The 17,914-nt window shown below is 33.9% G+C and overlaps 2 long non-coding RNA genes across 2 annotated transcripts; one reads left to right on the top strand and one right to left on the bottom strand.

Annotated features, from left to right (window-relative positions):
* Positions 1–3,415: 3,415 nt before the first annotated feature.
* Positions 3,416–17,279, bottom strand: LOC117125994. The gene is made up of 2 exons (XR_004448486.1): positions 14,586–17,279; positions 3,416–14,003 (listed from the first exon to the last, which is right to left on the bottom strand). It is a non-coding gene; the product is annotated as an uncharacterized LOC117125994 (long non-coding RNA).
* LOC103872991 lies at positions 13,967–15,924 on the top strand. The gene is made up of 2 exons (XR_633802.3): positions 13,967–14,190; positions 14,264–15,924. It is a non-coding gene; the product is annotated as an uncharacterized LOC103872991 (long non-coding RNA).
* Positions 17,280–17,914: the final 635 nt, after the last annotated feature.

Here is a 17,914-nt window from a genome sequence, read left to right as displayed (position 1 = left end):
CAATAGAAGAGGATGGAAGAATATTTAGTAGGTGAGCAGTTGTATGAAGAGCTTCCACCCGATAGATGGGTGAAATGCGAGCTTGAAATAAAAGGGTACGAATGGTGTTGTTGATGGTTCGTATCATACGTTTTGACCGTCCATTTTGTTGAGAGGTATGTGGACAGGAGAACCGAACTTCAACACCATTGGAAGAGAAGTAGTTATGAAGCTGAGCGTTGTTGTACTCCCCACCGTTGTCGCATTGAAAGGAACGAATAGTACTTTTGAACTGCGTTTTCACATAAGAAGTGAAGTGAGTGAATTTAGAGAAAACTTCAAATTTACTTCTTAAAGGATACACCCAAACAAAGTGAGAAAAATGGTCAAAACATAGAACATAATATCGGATACCACTTATACTGGGGACTGGTGAGGTCCAGACATCTGAATGTATTAGTTCAAAAGTAGAAGAAATAATTCGATTACTTTCATGAAACAGAAGTTTGAGGTGTTTACCCAACTGGCAAGCTTCACAACAAGTTGGAAACTAGCCTTTATTACAAGAAATAACTTTAGAAGAAATTAGAGAGCGAAGGGAAGCATTGTTAACGTGTCTCAATCTCTTGTGTCAGAGAGAAGGAATAGAAACGATGAAGGCTGAAGGAGAAGCCGCCGGTTTATTATGACTGGAAGTGATGGAGTAAAGATCCTCCGTGCTGTTACTGCGTAGCAGTGTTGTCTTGGTGATGAGATCCTTAATAGAAAACCAAAACGATCGAATTCGACCGAACACCAATTATCATTAGTAAACCGACGAACAGAGATAAGATTTTTAATAATATTTGGAGCAACAAGAACGTTAGACAGAGACAAGGCACGAGATGGTGTATAAAGAGAAGAAGAACCAATGGAAATGATAGGGATCTTGGAACCGTTACCAACAATGACCGAATTTCCGGTGTTATGTTTAAGAACAGTGTTTAGTATACCTGAGGAGGACGCCAAGTGAGCAGTGGCACCCGAGTCCATGTACCAATTTGCTGCGCCAGGATCGCCAATGGTCATGGTGTTGAAAGCACTGGTGAAGTCCGTTGTTGGTTGTAACATGGTCTCAGCAACGTTTGCTTGGGCAGGAGGGTGAGGAGCTGAGCCTAGAATGCCCCTCGGGTTTGTCTGCTGCCACGGGGTTGAATACTGCGGCCATTGCATCATGCTTGGGAAGGGTGGTTGTTGCCACGGTTGGTTCCAGTTGTTGTACCAGGGGCGTTGATTGTTGTAGCCACCTCGTCCTCTTCCGTGATTGCCCTGCTTCCTGTTGTTATGTTGTTTGCGTGGCTGCGGTTTCTCATTGGTTACAGTCAAGACGGTATAGGATGAAGGAGTGTCATTGTTGACTCGTGGCTTGTGGCCGCGCTTGAGTCGTGTTTCCTCATTCAAGAGCATCGATTTGGCCGTTTCGAAAGTTGGGTTTGATGACGTTGATGATATTGTCATACTTTTCGTTCAAGCCATTGAGGAGATACAAGACGAGGGTCCGGTCTCCTACAGGAGCATCAAGGTTTGCGAGGAGATCCGAAATGGATTTTAGCTTTTCGCAATAGTCATGGATCGTGCGGTCGCCAATTTCAGTAGTATGAAGATCGTGATCCAGTTGTAGTGCGCGAGCCTCCTTGTTGTTTCTGAATTGATTTTCGATGCGGAGCCAGACGTCCTTTGCGGTTCTACTAATTTTGAAGATGCTGCGAAACAGAGGCTGAGCCAGCGTGTTGTATAGCCACAGTTTCACAAGGCCATCGCGCTTAATCCAAGCAGCATCGTCGTTGTTCTCCGGTAAACTGGTTCAGTCGATGTGTCCCACAACGACGAATGCCAAACAGTGGGTAAGAAGCAATTCTCGCCACACATCGTAATTGTGTTCCTCGTAATATAAGATCAGAGGGATGTGCGATTTGATGTTGTTGACGCCGAAAGCCCTTTCAATGGGGTTTTGATTAGGCATTGATAGGAAAGAAAAGAGAAAGAATTGGGATGAGAGAGAGGTGAAGAAGCGGAAGAGAGATGAGCTGATTTAAGAGAAGAGAAGAGAGGATCTCGGGAGCTTTGAAGGCTCTGATACCGTGTAATCAGCTGTAATTCCCTTGTCATTCATTATCGTAGATACAATGTTTAAATACATACAGGTGGTTGTGTTTGTTACATTTTACAAGGGATACTAAGATAATATGTTAGACTACTCCAAGAATATAGAAGCATATTCTTTCATATGTGATCCGTGCAAGACTGCTAGTTCATATGTATACTTTTAGTGTTGAACTTAGCCGAATTTGTGCATATTCTTTTGAAACATTTCAAATGGGTCTCCAACTTTTGGGGTCTCCATTTTCAAAAAAAAAAATTATATATGTATTGATATAATAACTTTAAAATATTAAATTTTGTAAAAACTAGATAATAATTTCTAGTTTACAAAAATGTTTATAAAATCTTGATGGATTTTATATTGGTATGATTGAGATTTGAATAAATTATATACTATGAAACTATGTAAGTTTGTAAAATTTATGAATAGTAATAAATTTTTTTGTTCCAAATAGGACTCCGAAAATATCATACCCGGCTCTGGTGTTGAATTCCCGGTTACATGTACTCCTATACTAAATATTAATGGGAAACCCTTAATTAGTTTCCAATCTTGATGCCTCTTCGTCATGTCTAATAAATACCTTCTTTTTTTTGCCATCATGGTGCATGGAAATTTCATATTATTGTAATATTTTGTTTTATTAGTGTTTCTCAAATTTTTAGTAGGAGATGTAAATTTCCTCGTTACAACAAGTGGCTGGCCAACACATGGGTATGGTCATGGACGTGAGCAACTTAGAGCACAAGTTTAATTCTCGCTTAAGGGCACCTTTTCTATATAAACTCTAACTAACCTACGTTTTGCATGGAATTAACAATTTCAACAGCAACAAACACAGACACATACAAACTTATATACACGTAAATAAAAATAAGTAGGCTAAAGATGAGTTCCAGAGGAGAAGGGTCCAGTTCTGCGGTTGACCGGAAGGTGAAGAAAGAAACAGCGAGTGTGATTCCCGTTGAGAGAAAGCTGGTAAAAACCATGGTCGTGAAAACCATTATCTCTGCCTTCACCCCCTCCGGTTCTGGTAGTAGCCGGAGCTCTGAGCCTACCGGAAACGGTAACGGAGGACGCGTGCACCCTACTGGTCAATGATTGGTCCTCTTCTTGGGGTTAAAGATATTTGCGCCGGCGTTATGAAATTTTTGTTCTCTTCGTTCTTGTTGTATACATATAAGGTGTTCTTGTTGTCTAAGTTTTTGGTAATTTTGCGCCTCTTTGTTTCTGCTTAAATTTAAATGTTTGTACTGTTCAGTTTCCGGTAGCGTGATGATGATTCATCCTCTGTTGTAAGATAAATAAACAGGTTGTTGTTATTATGATGGGTTGTGAACTTTTGATTAAGCTATGACTATGAAAACAGTACTCTTTTTGTGTCTCATAATCATAATTGTTTGCGGACTTAACCTCAGTGTCTTGGAGCTATTTCAACTTTCTATTATTCTGAGAAGGAAAATAACATTATACTTTATGCTAATTGTTAATTTTGTTCCAAAAACACTATATTATCGTAGTAAAGTTCAAAAGGACTTTCAGATTTAAAAGTTCAATAGCTCCACGAGATTCGAGAACGCAAACAATTTACATGGAGATCTACATCTTGGCTAGTGCCAACGCTATAAACTTTACATCCCTATTTACTACCCCCATAAAATAATTTATAGGACTTATAAATTTCTTGATAAGATATGATCATAAACCTATAATTTGTACATCCTAACCTAGAAAATGATTATTTCTACACAAGATAATGATTAAATATATAAGCAGTCAAACAAAATTATAAGTATTCATTTTCTAGAAGTTTAGTCGACATAACACATTTTATGTTTAAAATCAATAGAAGATGAGATAGATCATAGAACTGAAGACATTTAATTAAACAAATGGAATAAAGTTGTGTGGTTATGATCGGTATGTCATGACGATATAAAAAGTGAAAGCGAGAAGACCGAATTTTTAGAGTATCTCATGTAATAATAATAGTAATAGTTTTCATTCTTGAATTAAAGTTTATCTAAAATAAGAAACAAACCAATAAACGAAAGATATATTAGTTATGAGAGTTTTCATGAGGTTCATGAAAATTCTCAGATAAAATAATCTCATGAGAAATTTTCATTCTTCTTTTTGCTTCTTTCAAATCATTTTTATTTGTGAGACACCCATTATAATTCTACCAATGGAGATAACACCTAATAGGTTCATTAAAATTCCGATTAATAGTATCTCTGTTTTTCTTTCGCTGTTTGCAATGGAAATCCAATCTTAATTAAGAAGTTGGTGGCCCCTCCCCTCCCAATATGTCACACCAACTCATTTCCCAGTTACTTCAGACATTACTTTTCAATATAAAATAAAAACTCTTTAATAGTATGAGTATTAAGCAGATACAATAAATTTCGAAGGTGACAAATAAACAAATATTTCTATTAAATTTAAATAAGTGGAGTATGTTTCAACCACTTAGGGAGGATCAATGGAGAGGATATGAAACTCAGACTCTATATCATTCGACATCTGCGATGTTTAGGTTTATAAAACGGTTAAAAACTCTGGAAACAACCATCAAGAGAACTTAGTAAGTTCAAATTGGAAACTTACCCAAAAGAACAAAGGAAGCATATAAAGTCTTATGTATAAAGTAAAAAGAGACCTTGGAGAACCCAATACCGGAAGCAATGCGAGAAGAGATTGCAACTGTCAAGTAGCAAAGATTGGCTGACTTGGAGAGAAATTTCTGAAGCAAACATCTAAAATCTATTGGCTGGACGTGGGAGATGAGAATAATCAATTTTTCCATAATTCAGCAAAGATCCGAGAAGTTAAGAATGTTATCCATGAAATTCAAAGGGCGGATGGATCGGTTGCAAAAATTGGTGAAGAGATAAAGTGGAAGCTGAGAATTTCTTTGATGAGTTCATGAGAAGATAATCAATGGACTTTGAAGGAGTCTATGTGAATATTTTAACAGAGCTTTTGGATTTCAAATGTAGTGAAATGGATTGTTCTAAGCTGTAAAGAGAGGTAACAAAAGATGAGATCAAAGAAATAATATTCAGAATGCCTAGCAATAAGTCGTCGGGGCCAGATGGGTTTACTACTGAATTTTTTAAGGAGGCATGGGAAATTATTGGAGGAGATATCACAGTGGCTGCTCAATTGTTCTTCATTACAGAGTTTCTACCTAAAGGTTTAAACTCTAAAATTTTAGCACTCATACCAAATACGGAAGGAGTGAAGAACTGAAGATGATGAAGGACTACATACCCATATCCTGTTGCAATGTGTTGTATAAGATAATATCAAAAATCATTGCTAATAGGCTCAAAAGGATTATGCCTAAGTTTATTACCTGGAACCAATCGGCTTTCATTAAGGAGCGTTTGCTAATGGAGAATCTGTTTCTTGCTACTGAATTGGTAAAGGATTATCATAGAGATGATATATCACCTAGATGTGCTCTGTAAATAGACATTTCGAAAGCCTTTTGATTCAATGCAATGGAGTTTTCTTCTGAACACGCTGAAAGCTTGGGTCTGCCAGACAAGTTTATAAGTTGGATTTCACGCTGTATAACATCAGCTTCATTTTCGATACAAGTCAATAGGGAACTAGTTGGGTATTTTCAAAGTAAACGAGGATTAAGGATGCCTCTCTCGCCTTACTTATTTGTGATTTGTATGAATGTCTTATCAAAGATCCTAGATGGGGTGGCTTCAAGAGGGAAGATAAGATATCATCCAAAGTGTAAGAATCTCGATCTAACACATTTGTGTTTTGCGGATGACTTGATGATTTTTGCTGATGGAACAAAACATTCGATTGAAGGGATCTTAAGAGTTTTTGAAGAGTTTGATAAGATTAGCGGTCTGAAGATCAGTATGGGGAAGTCAACCTTGTTTATGGCTAGAATAGTAAGAGAAGAAGAGATTGCTAGACATGGGTTTACAACAGGAAAGCTTCTGGTACGATACTTGGGACTCCCATTCCTAACAAAGAATATGACTGTTACAGACTTTCTTCCTCTGGTTGAAAAGATTATAAAGAGGATCAGCTCCTAGACGGGGAGATTCCTTTCATATCCTGGATGTTTGCAGTTAATAAACTCTATCATAAGAAGTTTAACAACTTTTTCGGATGTCTGCTTTCCGGTTCCCAAGTGGCTGTATCAAAGAAATAGAAAGAATATGCTCAGCTTTTCTGTGGTCGGATCCGGGTTTGAATGGAAGGTAAGCAAATGTATTTTGGGTAGACATTTGTAAAACAAAACAAGAAGGTGGATTGGGTTTGAGGCCGCTAAAAGAATGAATTTGGTATGCTGTCTCAAGCTTATATGGAGGATTCTTTCAGCTCAGTCTCTATGGATTAGTTGGATCAAGATTTATCTTATCAGAAAAGGCTCTATATGGACGGTTAAGGAGAATTCTCAAGATGGTTCATGGATGTAGAGAAAGATTCTTAAGTGTCGGGAAATAGCTAAGCAATTTTACAAAGTGGAGGTTCGCAATGGTAGAAAAGAGTCATTCTAGAACGAAAAATGGTCTTCAATGGATTGTTTACAGGATATCTTGCGAGAAGGGGGATATATAGATATGGGAATTCCAACCAATGCTACTGTGGAGGATAGTAGAAGTCATAGAAGAAGAAATTATTGTGTGCAAATCTTAAACAGAGTTGAAATGGAAATTGAAAATTACAAAGAGAATTGGAGTCAAGGGGAGGATATCTCATTATGGAAGAATGAGAAAGGAAAATACAAGAAGGTGTTCTCAACACGAGAAACTTGGCTCAGCATTAAAGAGAAGCATCAACTCTGTTCTTGGCATCAAGCGGTATGGTTTAAACATGCTACTCCAAAATTCTCATTCATGACCTGAATCACTATTCGTGGGAGACTTTCAACAGGAGATCAAATGAAATGTTGGAATGCGGTTGTTGATACAACTTGTAAATTCAGTCAGTAGTCTATGGAGTCTCTGAGTCACTTGTTTTTTTAATGTACCTACTCGGCTCAGGTGTGGGAAGCACTAATGAAAGGTGTTTTAAAGGACCAGTACCGTGCGAGTTGGGGAAATCTTATTGGTATGATCACAGGTGGCTCAGGGTGGAGTAAAATCCAGACTTTCACGGTGAGATATATGCTTCAGTCAGCGGTGCATATGATCTGGATAGAAAAGAACAAAAGAGACATGGAGAGTCTCCTTCTCCTGCTGCAGTTTTGATAAAAAGGCTTGACAAAAATATGAGAAATATGTTAATTGTGATTCTGAAAAGAGATGATGAGGAGTACGCGGGCGGGATGGAGTATTGGTTTGGAACCAGATAGAGAGATCATAATATTGATAAATTGTTGAGAATCATTAGAAAGAATTAGATCTTTTTATTTACTTTTAAAAAGGTACACTAGTTTGTAAAAAGGGTTTATTTGTCCAATAACCAAATTCATAATAGAAATGAGGTGGATGGCACTGATGTTGATATAATGAAGAAACTATCATTTATGCTATAATTTATCCGGTTATACCCTCTTTAATTACAAGTAACCGGTGAAAAAAGAAGAAAGAGATAACGTTGACGTTTTAAGGTGTGAACACTTTAATAGATAACTGTTCAGAATGAGAGATATGGATGACATACACGTAACTTGTGTTTATTACCACATACAATTTTAAATTAGATTAGTGATGTGGTTTCATGAAATAAATAAATGAATTAACGGTGTAGAAACTGAAATGAATTTAGTGCATAATGAAAAATAAAAGGATGGTTTCATTTCATATGAGAAATAGTATATGACTAACCCAACACACAACTCTTAAATGTTAAACTCATACCTAACTTTTGAATACTAAACCCTAAACAGTTATCACTAAACCCAAACTTCAGTCCCCACCTTCCAAATACTAAAACCTAATTGTTAATCGCTAAACCCTAAATCTTAATCACTAAATCCAAGTATAGACCCTAAACCCAAGTATAGACCCTAAACCCATATATAATGGAACAAAAAATATAGTATAAAACATAATGGTAAACAAAATAGAACACTCTTTATTAATCGTCAAATGGAACAATACATGATAGGGTCACTAAATCCAAATCTCAAACCCCACCTTCCAAATACTAAACTCTAAATCTTAATCACTAAACCCTAAATGAACAAACTAACATTTAGGCTTCATATTATCCGATTATACCTTCTATATATGCAAGTTGCTGGTACAAAAGTAGAAAGAAATGATCCAAATAAGAAGAAAGACACACCACTGATTAATAAAGCTAAACCTTAATTAAAGAGGCATAAACCCAAATAGAATGTATATAATATAGTTTACTAAACCCAAACCTCTACTTACTTAATCTAAACCATATGCATGAACCTATAAACCCAAATACAATCTATAAATTTACTTGAAGGCACATTTACTTGGTTAGCATGTTACATATCTTCTATTCCATATAGTCATAGTAGTATAGTATACGAATGTTTCAAATAATCAAAAAATTCCAGTGGTGTATCCATAGTATGGAATGCAAATAGTAAATCCTCTCCACCCGCAAAAATACAACAATACAAGACACACCATTAATTATTAAAGCTAAACCCTAATTAAGAAAGCATAAACCCAAATAGTATATAATACGGTTTACTATACCCAAACATCTACTTAGTAAATCTAAACCCTAGGCAGGAACCTATAAACTCAAATACAATCTATAAATTGTTTTCCAATATTGGACACTTGAAGGCACATTTTGAATATTAAACCCTAAACTGCTATCACTAAACTCAAACCTTAACTCCACACCTTCCAAATACTAAACTTTAAACTCTAATCACTAAACCCTAATCCCAAGTATAGCCTCTAACCCAAATAGAACGAAATAAAATAAATAGTATAGTACATATTAGTGAACAAAATAAAACATTCTTTATTAATCGTCAAATGAAACGATACATGTTCACTAAACCCAAATCCCAACCCCGCCCTTTCTAAATACTAAACCCTAAATCCTAATCACTAAACCCTAAACCCAAGTATAAACCTTAAACCCAAATATAAACCATAAACCCTAAACTCTAAACCCAAATCTCAAAATCTAATAATGGCCTCAAACTCACCATTATTACTCTAAATACTAAACCCTAATCACTAATTACTAAACCATAAACTCAAATATACTCTAAATCCAAATATCAAAATAAAAAATAATACATAAAATTATGTAATATTAATTTATACTATATAAATATTATTTATAGTGTAGAAATGTAGTATAGTACACTAATATAAGAGTTTATTTGTCATCTATCCAAAATTGGTTTTAATCATTACGTTTAAACCAATATAGTATGAATTTCATATTACAATCAATTTCACAAAATGACATAGAAGAAAATTATCAAATTTGTAAATATGTAGATGATTACATTTTAAAGGGATTTTTTAGATATATATTCAAATAGTATAGTAACTTTGCATAAATAACTACACTAAAGAATATGTACTATACTATTCCTTTCCCGAATATAATATAGACGATAAGTTCATCTTCTTCAATTCTTCTTTTGTCAAACATGCTGATACACCTTCATTTCGTTCACCGTCGTTATTCTTCACTACCATATAAAGATCATCTTCATCTCTTCTCCTTTTTTCCGACACGGCGACGCTTTTACCGGTCTGCCGTCGTTATTCTTCACCACTGGATCACTAAAACAAAAAAAAAAACAAAAACAAAGTATGAAAACAAAATCATGATGTGAAAATCAATGATTTAAGAGAAAGAAGAAAAGAAATGAAAGAGTTGTTATGTCTGCTCATCGTATACGCTTTCATCGTTGTTCTTTGTTCTTCTCATGAGAAGAAATTCAGTTCAAGAAGATGTGTGCATAATGAAAGACCACGTTCATTTTCATCTTCCTTAAAGTTATCTAATTATCTTGAGAGGTAAGAGTGAATACAACTTGGCCATATATTTTACTTGGTACATTAATTAATTATTTATTTATTTTTTTTTGGTAATAGGTTTCACCGGTTGGATATGTGGGCAATATGGCAATAATATATATTATGTACATGGTATACCGATAAATGAGAATTTTTAGATAGTTGGTGAATTATAATTTGTTTGAAGGTTATCTAGCTCAATTTTCCTTGTAAAAATGTTTTTTAATTAAATTTAACATTCAATTCAAAAAAATAAAATAAATAAGTGGAGTAGACAATTTGGAAATAGCCTCATGTTCATGTATGTTGTGTCGTCTTAATTGTACATCACTTTACATTGTCTTTGTCTTGGCAAAGAAGTTTAATTGAACCGTTTCCCGTTGCCAGCTCATTCATTTATCCTCGAAGTCTAGTTAAATACAGCTAAATATTCCGTTGATTAATGCTCTTTATAATATAAATTTGTAAATTTATACAGTGACACTATCTTTGATCCATCCGTTTTATGAATATTGTCATGATTTATATGGGAAAAAGAACTAACAGTTTATTGGATTATGGCTTCATTACTGTAATAATGTCTACGTCTAAGTTCTAACTAGTACTCTACAGCTGTTTCATGGTAATGTTAGTATCCTAGTTCACAGTCGCTATTAATCATGGTTGTATTTGTATCTATCTATTAAAGACTATAATTGTGTGTTGTTCTGTAATTTCGTCACGTTTCGTTCGTTTTTCTTCACAAATGTCAGACAACAAAATCTTTAGATCATATAAAAGTAAAATTTAGGAACATAAATGGGCCCTTGGCTGATCTTTGCGTGGTTCCTAGCGACCAAGTATAGATGTTGTGGTCTGAACGCATTTATTTTAATACTATAGACAGAGAGTACAGAACCACAAAGATGTGGAAAACAAATGAACAAATACACAAAAAGAGAGGATATGACTTCAGTTATCCCAATACGAATATACGATTTCATGGAAAAATGATATTTTGCCGAGATCCAAAGCGAATCTACATGTACAGTTATGTCTCTACGCTATTTATCAACAAGATCACATCTCTTGATCCTATTTGGACATTAAAAGCTAGAAAGCAGAAACATTATGATTGTACGACAATTCTATTAATATTATAAGGATTTAAAATATAGTATTATGTTTGATTAATGTTGAATTATTTGTTTGATAAAGGATATGGTGAGGTGAGCAAAATATTATTATTTGAAATGATCGATTAATATAATAGAAATGATCGATTATTTTAATAAATACATCTCACAAAAACTAAATCATAAATCTAGATTAATATACTAACCTACTTTTATAAAGTTTAGTATTTATTTATTTATTTTTAAAATCTTAAACTCTATCCCAAAACCACATCTCTCAAATCTAAACCATAAATTTAGATTAGTTAACACCATGAATATAATTTTTTGGATGAAATGTGAAATTTATTGATCAATGAATAAAATATAAGCATTTATACAAGACTAAAAGAAACTAAAAAAAAAAAATATACAATATTGTAAAAGAATGATTTTAATCTCCTATGTGAAGCTGATACTTCAAACACATGACACAAGCCTGCAAACTTATGGTCAACCTTATATCAAAGAAAAGTAACCATGTTGTGCATCGCCTTATCAATGATCCGAACCACTTGATTCATTGTCCGACAACCAGTTTGATGCTTCTTCTAATTCCTCTTCTTCCATAGATGGTAGATGCAGCTCTGAAACACCATATTTATTAGAATCTTGTCCATGCTTCAAAGAGTATTACCACTTACAAACTGCAGCGTAGCCATCCAGTCTGGGCCAGTCCTATCTCCCACTCGATCGATTCGCAAGCTTGTCCCAGACTATAAAGGAGTAAGGACAAGCAAAGAAAATATGGTTTCGTGTCTCATCCCTCTCTCTACATAAGACACAATCCTGACGAATACCTCAAACTCTCATTCTATCACCTGTTGACAATCTATTTTTAATTGCCAACCACATTATAAATGAAGAACGCGGGCCTCCTTAAGAAAACCATACACTCTAACTTCGAAAAACAGTGGCTTTCTCGCCCTAATTTGATCCCAAGTCCTGGCCGATGAGAAACAAAATTTATAGGTATCATCAAAATGCTTCCAGAGCACAATATTGCTGCCAAGAGTGTCGTGAGGGACCTGTTCACTCTGAATGTTATCGTAAAGAGCATGGAAATAGCGACTTCTATGACCCCTTATGTTCCAATTAGAGTGCAAAATTGCATCTCTTAGACACACACGTTACGTGCAACTCCAAGATAACAAATGCCAACAGCACCAGCGATGTTGATAAGCTTCCCCATTTGTAGCCAATCATCAAACTAGAAGAAAGCAGCCTGACCATCATTTACCTCAAACCGAATGAACTGATACAAAGGTCTCAACTTCAAAAGTTTTCTCCATATCAAAGATCCTTTACCGTCCTCCTTTATATCCCGATTTTTTTTTTTGTTTTAGCAAGTATTGTTGAATCAAAGAGACCTACAGAGAACTTGTATGCAAAGAAATTTTCCAAATTAAATTCATAGCGAACACATAGACGAGTTACAGAGCTTTCGTACGCCAATACCTCCTTCTTCTTTAGGATAACAAAGATCCACCCATGCCAAAATAATATGATGTATAAACATAATAATAAGAGTAAAATATAAAGATGTATAAACATAATAATAAGAGTAAAATATAAAGATAATATACAAACCATTTTACCTTTTCTTAAATTTTGATGTATTTGAAAGATAATATAGAGATCATCTTTAAACAGAAATATAATACTGAAACATCATTTATTATTCAATGAAGAGAATATTATCTATGACTATGTATGTATATTCGTTAAAATTTTATATATTGTTCTTTAGACACTACAAGAGAAATGTGTTTTAATAGCAGTAAAGGATAGCATTTTTTGCCTTTGTGCTATAATTGACATGCGCCTTAGTTTTAGATAGCGTTTGTACATTTTGAAACGCTATGATAGAATGGCATATTTAAAAACGCTATAATAGTGTATAGTTTTAACGTAAAACTTAGTTTTAATAGCAAAACATAATTAAAAATGCTATGTTTGGTTATTTAAAACCCTAAACTTAGAACATATTTTAAACCCTAAATTATAAACACAAGCCTAACGCTCAAATATTTTCATATTCTAGTCTTAAGTTTTAAATTTAAATTTTAATATTTTCAAAATTAATTTTCAATTCAAATCTTAAATCTAAACCTCAAACCCTAAATTCTTTACATCTTTTCAAACCCTAAACTCTATATCCCTATTCGAACATCATATAAACCCTAAACTTTAAATGAAAAATCCCAGATCTAATATTTCCAAGTTTTAATAAAACAAAAAACTATTAAAAATTATTATAAATATATGATCTTTTCAAATTTTCTTTTTCAAACATTAAATATAACCTTTGAACCCTATCACACAAACCTTTGCTTTAAAATCTTATATGTTAAATCTGAAATTCAATAGTTCTTATCGTAACTTTATAATTGTAAATGATAATTTAATTTTTATATAAATAAAACTAGTTACATAATAAAATTATAATTTTTAAAACATCTATTAAATAAAACAGTTTTGATTAGTTAATCTATGACTATTGATTCCTTTTAATCCAATGGTTACTCACTCTTTTGTTAATCCTTTCCCTTCTTTCTCATTGGTCAATTAATAAAACAAAGAGTAAAAAATTTCATTGGTTAAAACAGGATGGTGAGGATAGCTAATATATTTGATCTCCACCGTTGATATAACTCAATCTAACGGACAAAAGTGATTCAGTTTAATATTTTATTTTTTTGCATTATCTCTTTCATCTTCTTTCTCACGATCTCTCGTCTCCTCCTCTCTCACCATCTCTTCAATCTTCTTGCTCATAACTCATCTGAAATCCTCCTCTCTCATCATCTCATATCCTGCAATCATCTTCTCCTATCAATTCTCCTCTTTCATCACCTATTCAATCCTCATCTCACGATCTCTCAAACTCGTCCTCTGTCGTAACGGGTTCAAGCACACCACCATCACCATGACCTCGCCTCCTCCTCTTTGGGTTGTCTCTTCTTTCGTGTTCATCTTCTTTTCATCTTTTATTTTCTAATAAAATCTATTACTTTTGCTCAAAGATCTGGAATAATGATGAAAGGGATGCGCGCCAGAGGTGAAGGTTGACATAGCGGAGATGCGCCGGAGGTGTTACGAACCAGAGACGGAGGTGTTACGAACCAGAGACGGAGGCGGAGGTAGATGTGGTTCAGAGCAAGGTGATTTGAGGCGGGGGCATGAGGAGGCGGAGGCACGAATACGCGGAAGCCAGAGGTCGAAGACGGCGGAGTTAAGAAGATTGGTTTAGTCGTTACTGTATTAGGTTTAGTTAGTAAATAGGTTTAGGTTAAATCTTGGTTTAAGTTTTTGGTTTAGTTTTGATTTATTTTCTAATTTGTATACCATATTCTTTTTGTAAACCAGTTTTATTATAAATCAGTTTAAATAATAAACAAATTTTGAAATATATAAACCAATTTAAATTTTAATTATGTTTTTATTTTCAAGCAATTAAATTTCCATAAATAATTTTTAAAATAAAGAATTTTAATATAAGTAATAGCATTTATGACACGCTATTAAATAATATTTAATTGCAGATAGAAAACATTATGGTATCGGAAGAAAAGATAGCAGCATAAAAAACCGCTATGTAATGTCTTTTACCTATTATGACGGGCGATGATACAGCGTTTCAAAAACCGCTATAGTATTGTTATATAGCGTTATTCGTCCGCTATTAAAACACATTTTTCTTGTAGTGAGACAAGAGTCGTGAATAGAAAAGAGCTCCTCACTAAATAACATGTGTCGAACGTCGTTTTCCCCGTTGCTTGGTTCCCAAGTTGCTGTCCTCATCTGCTAATGTTAATTTTGCATGGAAATTGCCTATTATAATTCAATTGTTAATCTTAATCAATTTCTTTTTTAGATTAATATGTATCCACGCATCCACGTATGCTCCAGAAATATTAAAATGTTCTCGAAATTTAAGGAAAGTTTCGTTTGGTTTTGTTATTCCACTCGGAACTTATATCAAAAGTAGAAGGTGTTAACTTAAATTTCCTCTTTACAGCAAATGGTTGGCTGACACGACATGGAGCAACTTAGAGCAGAAGTTAACAGTTCTCACTTAAAGGCATCTCCTCTGCCTATATAAATCAGCCCACATTTTGCATGCCTTCTCAATTACAAAAGCATCAAACAAACACAAGAACAAAAGTACAAAACACACACATAGATACAAATAAATAGGCTAATAGGAATATGAATTCCAAAGGAGAAATTTCTAGTTCTACTGCGGAGCGTAAGGTGAAGAAAGAAGCAGCGAGTGTGATTCCCGTTAAGAGGAAGCTGGTGAAGACTATGGCCGTCGAAGCCATTATCTCTGCCTTTTCTCCCTGTAGTAGCCGGACCTCTGATCACTCTAATGGCAACGGCCACGGGAAGGGCAACGGAGGGCGCGTGTACCCAACTCATCCTTGACCGGTTCTATTCTTGGGGTTTAGGGTATTTGCGCCGCCATGATATTTTGTGGGTTTGATATATATGTAGATGTAATATGTTGGTGTTCTCACCGTGTAACCTCTGTTTCTCTTTTTTTTTTATGTTTTAAATTAAATGTTTCTATTGTTCAGTTTCCGGTAGGGGTAACAAACGGCGATGATTATGATGTCCTCTTTGTAAATAAACCGATTAAGTTGTGGTATTAGCCTTAAACACTCGCTTCCCTTAACTATCATTTAGTTACAATCACATTGATTATTGATGGTTTGTATTAACTATCGTGCTATCTGGATAATCAAGATTCGTAAAAGTTTAGAGAGGGTATATTTAATTAGGTTTTAACATATTTTTTTGGAGAATGTTGTGTATACATTCCACCTGAAACATAATTGCAACTTACAATACGACGAACTTAAATGCAAAGATCCTAAGCCTGAGTTTACTAGCAACAAATGAACCAGAACACAACACTTGGTAAAACCAAACCAGGTTTAAACCGAAACTTGTCTCTAATGCTAGATATTTGGTCCTTACTATTGATAGTAAAATAAAGTTATGGACGTTTTCAGATCTATAGAAGTGGATGCAATTCGCATTTGGTCTTTACATAAGAAAGTAATTGTCTTGGCCTTATATAAAAAGTCAGGTCTTTGCCTCTACAGCTGTTTAACAATAATGCAAATACGAATCTTCCAAAATTACGAATGCCCTTTTTCGAAAAAGGACCACATCCTAAGTTAGCTTTCACGCTCATACGGTATCATACATATACACTTACAGTATGTAGTAACGTTTATGTAAAAACTATTAATAGAAAAACCTATATATATTATTACACACACACACACAAAATAAATTGGGCGATGGCTTCTATAATGTTTCTGGGAATGTTCCTGGGACTGATCAAAAAAAGCCAGGAAGAAAAGCAATATACTCCTAGCTAGTTAGGATATAGCAAAAGCAAAGTATATACTCAAAAGGGAAAACACCTGTATATAGCAATAGACTAGGATCAAAAACATAATATTACACTTTAGACATGATTGGTACATACAAAAGATGATACTATTGTTTAGATTCACTAAACAATAAAGACTGGTAACGACTAAAATGCTAATAGCTATGTTCATAGTTCATACACAATTTCCACAAGGTCTCATCTCATCTATTGTCCTCTTAAATTTTACTTAATTAACACATGTTGCTAATCATATTTCTGTCAAAGTCAGTAGTCAACAGTCAACGTCAGAATCTTTTGAAAATATTGTTGTGAAGCTAGTCATGAATTCGTGTCGTTGAAAAAACTGGATTCGGGAAGTAGAAAGAAAGGAATAAAACATCGTGGTTTGATGTTAAATGCCAAAAAAGGAGAGACCACAAAAGAGACAAGCCTAGTCACATTAACTGAACATTCGTTTTTCTATCTTACTTGTTATTCAGTAAATACTACATAGTTAAATTTTGGGTTTTTAGTAATTAAACCCCTCAACTAAAGATGAATCGTAAAAAAAAACCTCAACTAAAAATCCTGTGAAATAAACCCTCAACTTTAGTTCCGTTAACATATGTTACCCTCCGTCTAAAAAACCGTGACGGAGGGTGACATATATTAACGGTTTATAAGTTGAGGGTTTATTTCACTGGATTTTTAGTTGAGGGTTTTTTTTACGATTCATCTTTAGTTGAGGGGTTTTATCACTAAAAGTCATTAAATGTTATTCAATTATTTATTATCATTTATACATTGTTTTAAGATTTATAAGCCTTTAAAACTAATTTATAAATTTTAATACATTAATATATTTGTATATTAATTTATACATCTTAAATTAATAATTTTTAACACTACTTACAACTTATTATAACTTTGAAATATTAAATTATTTGATATTTGGCAATAGTGATATAAAAGAATTTGTGTGTTTATATCGTCATTGTCAAATATGAAATAATTTATAGTTTCTAAGTTATATTAAGTTTTAAGTAGTGTCGAGATAATTCATCCATGAAGTCAATCTTTCTATTTAGAGTACGACGCATTTTTTTCTATTTTCATGATTTCTGTCATCCGGTTCATACTTTTCCCCCCTCCAAAATAATGCATGATTATTTTTATTCTCATTGATTTCTGAATAACTACATTATATTTTTATTTTCTTGATCAATAATATATTTGAAACATAAAGTAATACAATAAATCAAGAACAATATAGGAAAGTATGAGC

This window comes from Brassica rapa, chromosome A06, assembly GCF_000309985.2.
Source record: "Brassica rapa cultivar Chiifu-401-42 chromosome A06, CAAS_Brap_v3.01, whole genome shotgun sequence".
Lineage (NCBI taxonomy): Eukaryota > Viridiplantae > Streptophyta > Magnoliopsida > Brassicales > Brassicaceae > Brassica > Brassica rapa.
This window is presented reverse-complemented; position numbering and strand designations above follow the sequence as displayed.